Source organism: Carlito syrichta, unplaced genomic scaffold, assembly GCF_000164805.1.
Source record: "Carlito syrichta isolate Samal-C Ts95f unplaced genomic scaffold, Tarsius_syrichta-2.0.1 Scaffold316511, whole genome shotgun sequence".
NCBI lineage: Eukaryota > Metazoa > Chordata > Mammalia > Primates > Tarsiidae > Carlito > Carlito syrichta.
In genome coordinates, this window is record NW_007260607.1 from 172185 (window position 1) to 183362 (window position 11178).

Sequence of the window (11178 nt, forward strand, 5' to 3'; positions counted from 1 at the left end):
TCAAGCAATCCTTAACCTTGGCCTCCCAAAGCACTGGGATTACCGCACCAATGCTCTTAAATTAATCCAAATTGAATGTGGAAAAGAGAATAGCACTTTTTCTAAAAATGATAATTATTCAATCAAAATTTATTGTCCAGTGAAGTTACTGCTTAATAACTGAAAATATAGAAGAACTGGCTATTGTTCCACATGTCAAGAAGGTGTACTTTTATTCCTGACAACTCCATAACTCAGCAGCACAGCGTAATGGTGACAAATATGGCTCCGGTAACTGCTAACATTGTATTGTATTTTGTGACTGGTATAAACAAAATCATCTCTCATGTCACTAATAGCATCTATGGCGAGCTTTTGTAACTTTCTACTGAATCTCTGCAAATATTTAATCTCATGAACTACACACAAAAAATTAAGTCAACCACCTAGGTATGTTTGGTCACCAGTCCCCAAAACATAATCTTCAGCCTAACGACTGTCAGTCCCACTATGTCTAAGCTCCCGATGAATAATCCCTCCAATATATAGTCAACTAAAAAAAAAAAATCCACAGAATTGGGAGCCCAGAAATAAACCTTAATATTTTATGGTCAATTAATTTTGCCAAAATAATTCAATGGGGAAAGAATAGGGTTTTCAACAAAATGGTAATGGAACTGGATATTTAAATGCAAAAGAATGAAGTTGGACCCTTTCCTTACACCACACACAAAACTCAACTCAGAATAAATCAAAGACCTAAACATAAAGAATGCAAACTGTAGGTTGGGCTCGGTGGCTCAGTCTGTAATCCCAGCACATCAGGAGGCCAAGGCAAGTGGATTGCCTGAGCCTGTGGGTTCAAGATCAGCCTGGGCAACTTGGTGAGACCTCGTCTCTACAATAGAAAAAAAAACAAAACTTAGCTGGGTGTGGTAGCATGTACCTGTAGTTCTGGCTACTTACAAGGCTGAGGTAGAAGGATCGCTGGAACCTAGCAGGTTGATACTAGGGTGCCCATGAGTGTGCCACTGCACTCTAGCCTGGGCGCAATAGAATGAGACTCCAACTCAAAAAAAAAAAAAAGAGTGTAAACTGTGAAACCCTTAGAAGAAAAGACTTAATCTTAATCATCACGATTTTTGGCTAGGCAAAGTCTTCTTAGATACAAGGTCAAAAGCACAAACAATAAGACAAAAAAATAGATAAATTAGACTTCATCAAAATTTTACAATTTTGTGCTATAAATGATACCATCCAGATAATGAAAAGTCAACTCACAGAATGAGAGAAAATATTTGTAAATCATATAATTTATAAGGAACTGGACTGTAGAATATATAAAGAACCCTTAAAACACAATAATAAAAAGACAAGTAATCCAACTTTGTAACGGGCAAAAGAGGCTGAGCTGGGTGGTTCATGCCTGTAATCACAGCAATGCAGGAGGACAAAACAGGTGGATCACTTGAGGCCATGAATTTGAGACCAACCTTGGCAACATTAATACCTTGTCAATTAACAAAAAAGAAAAGAGGAAGAAAAGAAATGAGCAAAGATATGAATATTTTCCAAAGAAGAAGTACAAAAGGTCAATGACTGCATAAAAAAGAGACTCAACATCATTGGTTATTAGAAAAATGCAAATCAAAACACAAATGAGATATCACTTCCCTCCCACTAGGGTAGCTTGACTAAAAAGACAATAAATGTTGGCAAAGATGTGGAGAAATTAGAACCCTCAGACACTGCTGGTGGGTGTAAAATGCAGCAGTAGCTTTGGAAAACATCTTGGCAGTTCCTCAAAAGTTTAAATATAATTGCCAGGACTCAACAATTCTGCTTCTAGGTATACACTCAAGAAAAATGAAAATACACCCACACAAAAACATGTACACAAATGTTGATATTAGCATTATTTTAAAAAATCAAAATGTGGAAACAATCCAAATGATCAACTGATAAATGATAAATGAATATGTAAAATGTGGTATATTTCATTAAAAGGAATGAAGTACTGTCACATGCAACAACATAGATGAACATTAAAAACATGATAAGTAAAAGAAATCTGTCATAAAGACTATATAATGTATGGTTCCATTAATATGAAATGTCCAGAGTAAGCAAATCCATAGAGACAACAAGTAGATTAATAATTGTCAGGGCTCTGAGGGAGTTTGGGAGGAAACTGGAAGTGACTATGAAAATGGACACAGAGGTGAAAAAATTAAATTGTCATGATGGTTCTACAACTTTGTAAATATACTAAAAAGCATTTAATTGTACACTTTAAATTGGTGGGCTATGTGTTATGTTAACTATATTTCCTTTTGTTGTTGTTGAGTTGGACTTTCACTCTGTTGCCCAGGTTGGAATGCAGTGACACGCTCATGGCTACCACAACCTTGACCTGCTGGGCTCAGGTGATCCTTCCACCTCAGCCTTCCAAGTAGCTAGAACTAAAGGCGCGTGTCATAACACCTGGCTAATTTTTTAATTTATTGTAGAGTCAAAGTCTTGCCAAGTTGCCCAGGCCGGTATCAAATCCCTGGGCTCAGGCAATCCTTTTATCTCCGCCTCCCAAAGTGCTGAGATTACAGGCCTGGGCCACCACGTCCAGCCACTATATTTCAGTGAAACTATTTTTTAAAATTTTATAAAGAATTGCTTGTTGGGCATGGTGGCTCATACCCGTAATCCTAACACTTTGGGAGGCTGAGGCAGGATTGCTTGAGCCCAGGATTTTAAGAACAGCCTGAGCAACATAGAGAAACCTATCTCTACAAAAAAATACAAAAACTAGCCAGGTGTGGTGGCACATGCTTACAGTCAGTCCCAGTTACTGGGGAGGCTGAGACAGGAGGATCTTCCAGAGTCCAGGAGGTCAACACTACGGTGAACCATGATAGTGTCACTGCATTCCAGCCTGGGTGAGACTCAAAAAAAAAGATTTCTTGGTGCAGTGCTGCCACAATCACCATCATCATGAACAGTGTTAGGAAAGCATGCATGGACAAGAAACGTGAATATGATCAGTGCTTCAATCTCTGGTTTGCCCAGAAGTTTCTCAAAGGGGATAGATTTGGGGACCCATGCACCAAATCTTTGAGCATTACCAGCAGTGTATTCAATAAAGGAGAAAGAGACTCCTACTGAAGAACTGGAGTTCATGGGCCATGGCAAAGAAAAGTCTAAAAACTCTTCTTGACCTTGACCTTGAAAATGAATTCCTCAAACCAGGAAATTGAAGACTGGATTTTTTCAACTAAGTCTAAGGAGTTAACCATCAGATTTGATGAGGAATTTGGAAAAAAGGAGTTTTATTTCCTTCTTTATGTTTTTCTAGCACTTGTAAAAGATAATGAACTTTGTTTTGAGATGATTTCTCACTTGCTCTGGCATCTTGCAGAAACTCAAGTGAGCTAAAATTGAACACTTATTAGGATTATGGTTCCAATATTTGGTCTGGGATCAACATTAAATATACCTCGTGTTAAATAATGATAAACTAGTCAAGATGATCAGGGTTACCTGACCTCTCAATTTCTGCTGCAAAGGACATTATGTATATTGTATCATTGTTCCTAAAAGCAGTTGGTTAGGATCTCTTTTTTTCTCTCAGGGAGCCAAAGCTCTGAAAAGGGATCTGGGCATAACAATTTCAATCAATGCTTGGGAGTACAGTTTTATTTTTACACAGTAACTAAGGGTTAAGATTGCTGATGGCCTGGATTAGCAAAGAGGACACTTTGGGAGGGGGGAGGTTGGTGTCTCACTCCATCACCCAGGTTGGAGTGCAATGGCACACTCACAGCCACCCCAGCATCGAACTGCTGAGCTCCAGCAATCCTCCTGCCTCACCCTTCCAAGTAGCTGGAACTACAGGTGTGCACTACCACACCCAGCTAATTTTTTTATTTATTGTAGAGACAAGGTCTCACCGTGTTGCCCAGACTGGCCTCAAACCCGTGGGCTCAGGCAATCCTCTTACCCTGGCCTCCCAAAATGCTGGGATTACAGGATTGAGCAACTGCGCCTGGCCGAGGACAATACTTTTTAACAGACAATTCCCTGCCTTAACAAGAGGTGCCAGTTTAAGATGTGGAAGCTTCAAGAATGTTGCAGTGAACAACATGTCAGTGTTAGTTCAGGAATTAAGATTCTTGGAATAGTTGTGGAGGAAGAACCTAAATTGCAAAGATTTGCTCTTGCCAGTTTTCAGCCCAGGTCAGTGCATTATGTCAACCTACACAATGCTGCATCTGATTAAATTGGGGAAAAGGTATTTGCTTGATTTGCCTTGTTTACCCACCCTGCCCTATACTGTCTGTAATCACAAAGATAGAATAAACAGTAACATTTAGTTTCTTTCATTAGTTACCCCCAAGGAAAAAAAAATGAATTTTTTTTTGAGTTGGAGTCTCACTCTGTCACCCAGACTGGAGTGCAGTGGCCGCTCCCAGCCACCGCAGCCTCTACCTGCTGGGCTCCGGTGATCCTTCCGCCTCAGCCTTCCAAGTAGCTGGAACTACTGGTGCACGCTAACACGTCCGGCTCATTGTTTATTTTTTTTATTTTTATTTTTTTAAGTTGGAGTCTCACTCTGTCGCCCAAACTGGAGTGCAGTGGCCGCTCCCGGCCACCACAGCCTCGACCTGCTGGGCTCCAGCGATCCTTCCACCTCAGCCTTCTGAGTAGCTGGAATTATAGGCATGTGCTACCACGCCCGGCTAATTTTTTTGATTTATTGTAGAGATGAAGTCTCGCCTGCCCAGGCGGGTCTCGAACCCACGGGCTCAGGCAATTCACTCACCTCAGCCTCCCAAAGGCACGGGATTACAGGCTGAGCCACCGAGCCCGGCTTTCATTTTTTATTTATTGTAGAGATGTGGTCTCGCCAAGTTGCCCTTAATTTAAAAAAACTACCTAATATAGCCCTTTTAGGATAAATAAGGAAGTGTTTTTTTTTTAATTTAAATAATAATTCTAAAATTATTTGGTTGGACGCTTCTACCCAATGTAGAAGTAAAACCTTGGTCATCTCTCCAATTCCACATTAAGTCTAAAACTATGAATTTTTTTTAACACGTTAATTTAAACACCAGTAAAGTATCCCCAAAGACAAATTTCTAGCACTTTAGGAGCTGATTTGCTTCATGTGTTTCTTAAGTTCTTAGTCAGTTGTAAATGCTTTGTAAAATTTACATAAAATACTTTATGGATCTTTCCATTTTTACTTTTCTTAAGAGACTGCACACGAGCTGGGCACAGTAACTCATGCCTATAATTCTAGCACTTTGGGATGCCAAGGTGAGAGGACTGCCTGAGTCTAGGAGTTTAAGACTAGCCTGGGCAACATGGCAAGACATCGTCTCTACAATCAATTAAAAAAAAAAATTGGCAAAGTGTGGTGGTACACACCTGTAGTTCCAGCAACTTGGAAAGCTGAGGCAGAAGGATCGCCTGAGCCCAGCAGGTCAAGGCTGCAGTGGCCATGAGCCTGCCATGCACTCCAGCCTGCACAACAAATGAAATTCCAACTCAAAAAAAAAAAAAAAAAAAGTCGAAATGGCTGATTCTTAGTACCACAGCTGTCATTTATTTAATAATTTTTTTTGGTCCTGCACCAAAATAAAACAGCTCTTTGAATAACACTTCCTAATAAGCCATCGACAGTTGGCTGACTACAACCTTAGCACCATTTTATAGGGGTAGCATGCCATCTTTAGCTAGCTCAGTTCACCTCAGTACACTTCAGTTAAGAAAAACCAACATTTACATATGTAAACTGTGTACAATGTGCATAAAAATAAATTACAGCACATATTCATACTAGTTGTGCAACCAAATTGATAATCTCAGTTTCCTTTTTAAATATGTTATCTCCAAACCCACTTCCTAAGTTTATTACACCACCACCACCACCACCACAACCGGCCATGGGTGGTAACAAAAACAGGGCTAGAAAATGCAATTATATAACATGTTGAATTTCACACATTTATATTTGCTAAAATAATCTTTAAACATTTAAAAAATAACCAATACATGCTTATGATACATTCAAACAGCACAGCAAGTTGTCAAATAAAAAACAAATGCTGGGCAAACCCCTCGGGTCTCCTCCCACAGTGGAAGCTTTTCTGTCCTCTCAATAAATCCTGCTTTCAAAAAACAACAAAAACAAAACAAAACAAAAAAACAAACAAATGCCACTGACATTATCTTCTAACCCTCCAACCTATTATTATCACCAGTGACAGTTTCTAATGCATTTTTAAAACTCTCAGAAATCTTAATTGCATATACAAGTATCTATATATAAATATACATCTGCCTTTCTTTTTTTTTTTTTTGAGTTGGAATCTCACTCTGTCGCCCAGACTGGAGTGCAGTGGTCGCTCCCGGCCACCGCAGCCTCGACCTGCTGGGCTCCGGCGATCCTTCCACCTCAGCCTTCCAAGTAGCCGGAATTACAGGGGCACGCTACCACGCCTGGCAGATTTTTTTGATTTATTGTAGAGATGAGGTCTTGCTGCTCAGGCGGGTCTCGAACCCGCGGGCTCAGGCAATCCACTCACCTCAGCCTCCCAAAGGCGCAGGATTACAGGCTGAGCCACCGAGCCCGGCTTGACTTTCATTTTGAAGGTCACATTTGTGAGCTCATCATATACATACTATTCTTTAACTTCCTTCTTTTAAACCCCTACTTAACACTATATCTTGGCTACCTCTTCTACTCTGCATATAAATTTACCTCATTCTTTTTTACTGTAATGAAACACACATAACATTAAACTAATGATACTAACCACGTTTAAGCATATGGTTCAGTAGTGTTAAGTATATTCACAATGTTATGCAAGAGATCTCTAGAACTTTTTCGTCACGCAACACTGAAACTCTATACCCATTTACACCAGTTCTTCCTCCCACCTTCTCTGAGCCTTTGGCAACCACCTTTCCACTTTGTTTCATGATTTTGACAACGTTATAGATACTTCATATGAATGGAATCATACATGTCCTTTGTGGCTAGCTGACCTCACTTATTGAAAGGAGGGAACCCTAGAAATTTAGGATATAATGTAGCCATTTTGAATAAGCACAGCTATTTTGCTTGGGACTCACCCCTTGACATTCCCTTGCTACATAGTTTGCATGGCCCACATGTCCTTTTACCCTATAATCATTAACAAGAAAAATAATTTAGTTTTAGAAACCAGTGATTATACAGAGACCCATAAGCATGTCCATCTTGCTAACAATCTATCTTTTAGGCATTTGTCTTGATACATTGTTATTGGCTGCCCATGACGACTTCCAGCATACCACCCAGGACACCACCGGGAGGCATATTTATTGGTATATTGTTATCATACTATCCATGACAACCTCCAGCCCACAACCTGAGGTCATGAGATGTTGATGCCTAGTGATGTCAAGATACTAGATTCATGTGACTGCTATAAAAACCAAACAATACAACTCTGGACATTTCTTCTGGTCCAGAACTCCTCCAGGGCTTTAAAGACCCTTAAAAACACCTAGTTTCAGCCGGGCTTGGTGGCTCAGCCTGTAATCCTGCACTTTGGGAGGCTGAGGTGAGTGGATTGCCTGAACCTGCGGGTTCGAGACCTGCCTGGGCAACTTGGCGAGACCTCATCTCCACAATAAATCAAAAAATCAGCTGGGCGTGGTAGCGCATGCCTGTAATTCCGGCTATTCGGAAGGCTGAGGCGGAAGGAACGCCGGAGCACAGCAGGTCGAGGCTGCGGTGGCCGAGAGCGGCCACTGCACTCCAGTCTGGGTGACAGAGTGAGACTCCAACTGAAAAAAAAAAAAAACAACACCTAGTTTCCAGCCTTCCATGCCACACTTACCTGAGTGCCAGCCCCCTTTCCATCTGTGAAAGGTGAATAATAAACTTTACTTCTTTCTACATTCCTCTCTGTTGCAATCTTACGTTATTCCTGCAGCACCAGCCCACCTTGCCTCAGCTTACCCTTTCACTTAGCACAATGTCTCAAGGTCCATCCATGTCATAGGATGTGACAAGTTTTCCTTCTCTATTAATTCCATTGTTGATTTCTTTTCTTTTCTTTTCTTTTTGAGATAGAGCCTCTCTGCTGCCTATGGTGTTTTCCTGGCTCACAGCAGCCTCCATTTCCTGGGCTTAATCCTCCTGCCACAGTCTCCTAAGTAGCTGGGACTACAGGCATGCAATAACCAAGCTAAACTAGCTTAGGAAAAAAAAAAAAAAGCTCTGTTAAGAGAAGGGATCAACTGGGCATGGTGGCTCATGCCTGTAATCCCAGCACTTTGGGAAGCTGAGGCGAGAGGATTGCCTGAACCCATGGGTTCAAGACCAGCCTGGACAACATGGTGAGGCCTCGTCTCTACAATTAAAAAAAAAAAAAAAAAAAAAAAAATTAGCCAAGCATGGTGGCGCATGCCTATAGTTCCAGCTACTTGGAAGTTTGAGGCAGAGGATTGCCTAAGTCCAACAGGTCGAGTCTGCAGTGGCTGTGAGTGTGAGCATGCCACTGCACTCCGGCAGGGGCAGCAGAATGAAATTCTGACTCAAAATAAAAATTAAAAAAAAAAGAGATGGGGTTTTGTTATGTTGCCCAACCTAAGTCTTGAACTCCTGACCCCATGAGATTGTTTCGCCTCAGCCTCCCAAAGTGCTAGGATTATAGGTATAAGACACCTTACCTAATTTCATTCTTTTTAAGGCAATATGATATTTCATTACTTGGAAAACTAGTAACTTCTTATTTTGCCTTGTTTTTTTTTTTTTTGAGTTGGAGTCTCACTCTGTTGCCCAGACTGGAGTGCCGTGGCCTCGACCTGCTGGGCTCCGGCAGTCTTTCCACCTCAGCCTTCCAAGTAGCCGGAATTACAGGCATGCGCTACCACACCCGGCTGATTTTTTGATTTATTGTAGAGATGAGGTCTCACTGCCCAGGCGGGTCTCGAACTCACAGGCTCAGGCAATGCACTCACCTCAGCCTCCCAAAGGCACGGGATTACAGGCTGAGCCACCGAGCCCGGCTTATTTTGCTTTTTAATTTTTATTTTATTTGAGTTGGAGTCTCACTCTGTTGCCCAGGCTGGAGTGCAATGGCATGCTCACAGCCACAGCACCCTTGACCTGGGCTCAGACAATCCTTCTGCCTCAGCCTTCCTAGTAGCTGGAACTATAGGTGCATGTCGCCATACCCGGCTAATTTTTTTATTTATTGTAGAGATGAGGTCTTGCCAAGTTGTCCAGGCTGGTCTCAAACCCCTATGCTTAGGCAATCCTCTTGCTTCTGCCTCCCAAAGTTCTGGGATTACAGGCATAAGCCACCGTGCCCAGTAACTTTTTATTTTAAATTAGTCTTAGCTATCAATGATCAATTAAAATAATCAAAATTTACTCATTTATTTATTTTTGAGTTGGAGTCATACTCTGTCGCCCAGGCTGGAGTGCAGTGGCACGCTTACAGCCACCACAGTCTCGACCTGCTGGGTTCAGGTGATCCTTCCACCTCAACCTTCCAAGTAGCTGGAACTACAGGCATGCACCACTAAACCCAGCTAATTTTGATTTACTGTAGAGATGAGGTCTCACCAAGTTGACCTGGGCTGGTCTCAAACCTGTGAACTCAGGCAATTCTCTCACCTCAGCCTCCCAAAGTGCTGGGATTATAGGCATGAGCCACTGCCCCCCACCCAAGTTTACTTCTTAAAGAAGTAGAATTTCTGGATCCAAGAACACAGACATATGTAATATGATTCAAAGAGATTATGCCAATTTAAATGTTTCTCCGAAAGTGAACATATACAAATACACAAAAGTGAATTTTCTACCACCTTGTCAACTCCAGGTATTATTTTTAACTTTACCTATTTAAAAAATCTCATTTTGAATTGTAGTTATTTAATTACAAGTACAACCTAGCATCTTCTTTCATGTTTGTTGGTCATTTGCATTTTTTCCTAATCTAATCCATTTTCCTGCTGGTCTACTATAACACTCTTTAAATTAAGAAAAGCATATCTCTGTCCTATGAATCACTGTGTTATCATTTGTGTTTTGACTTGGTTTATTTTGCTATGGACAAGTTTAAGTTTTAGATAGCCAATGTCATTAATTTGCCTTATAGATCTTATGTTAATGCTTAGAAAACACCTTGGCCATTCTAAGATTATTTTATTTTATTTTATTTTGAGTTGAAGTCTCATTCTGTTGCCCAGGCTAGAGTGTCATGGCACACTCACAACCACCACAGCCTCAACCTGCTGGGCTAAGGTGATCCTTCTGCCTTAGCCTTTCATGCAGCTGGAACTACAGGCATGCACCACCATGTCCAGCTAATTTTTTTTTCTTTGATTTATTGTAGAGATAAGGTCTCACCAAGTTTCCCAGGATGGTCTCCAACCCATGTGCTTGGGCAATCCTCTCACCTCAGCCTCCCAAAGTGCTGGAATTATAGGTGTGAGCCACCATGCCTGGTTCTAAGGTCACTTTAAAAGTTCGCTCGTTTTTTTCAATACCTTTTATATTTTTAAATCATTTTAATATGGTTAGACACTGGAATCTACACATTACTTATTTTGATGGAAAGGACGTGTATCAAACTTCAAAAGAAGCTTATACACTGTTGGGAGCCGGCCGTGGAGGCCTGCCTGAGCATTAGGGATCCAGGCAGGCTACGGACCCTGAGACTGCTAGGACAAGTTCAGGAGTTGAAGGTCCATTGCCTCTTCTCTTCTTTGCTGTTTTGGCACGTTCCACTAGCAGGGACTTTGATGATCTAAGCATGAAGTTCTGAGAGTACGACAGGCATGGCTTACTTTAGGAGTTCATTGTTCCTGTTTCTCACAGACTGCGGTTTCGGCTTTAAACTTAACATAATTCAAACTCAGGTCACATTTGGGAGCCTTTAATATGGTACAAGCTTCTTTAAAGATTTAATAGTATATTTGTAGAATTAGTATATACATACAAAGTGCTGTTTTAACCTTAATAATACAGATAAATATCTAGAGCTATGGCCCAGCACAAGCTTTGGGCTGGGCCACATTCCTAAAGGCCCAGCATGAGCTTTGGGCTGGGCCACATTCCTTACGAATTGGTTTGGGCTATAATTAAGAGTTTCTATAGTATAGATATAATTAGCGTAAAATAGAGAGGAATTGGGATTT

The 11178-nt window shown here is 41.1% G+C and overlaps 1 pseudogene; it reads left to right on the forward strand.

Annotated features, from left to right (window-relative positions):
- Positions 1–2967: 2967 nt before the first annotated feature.
- On the forward strand, positions 2968–3190 carry LOC103277212 (annotated as a pseudogene).
- Positions 3191–11178: the final 7988 nt, after the last annotated feature.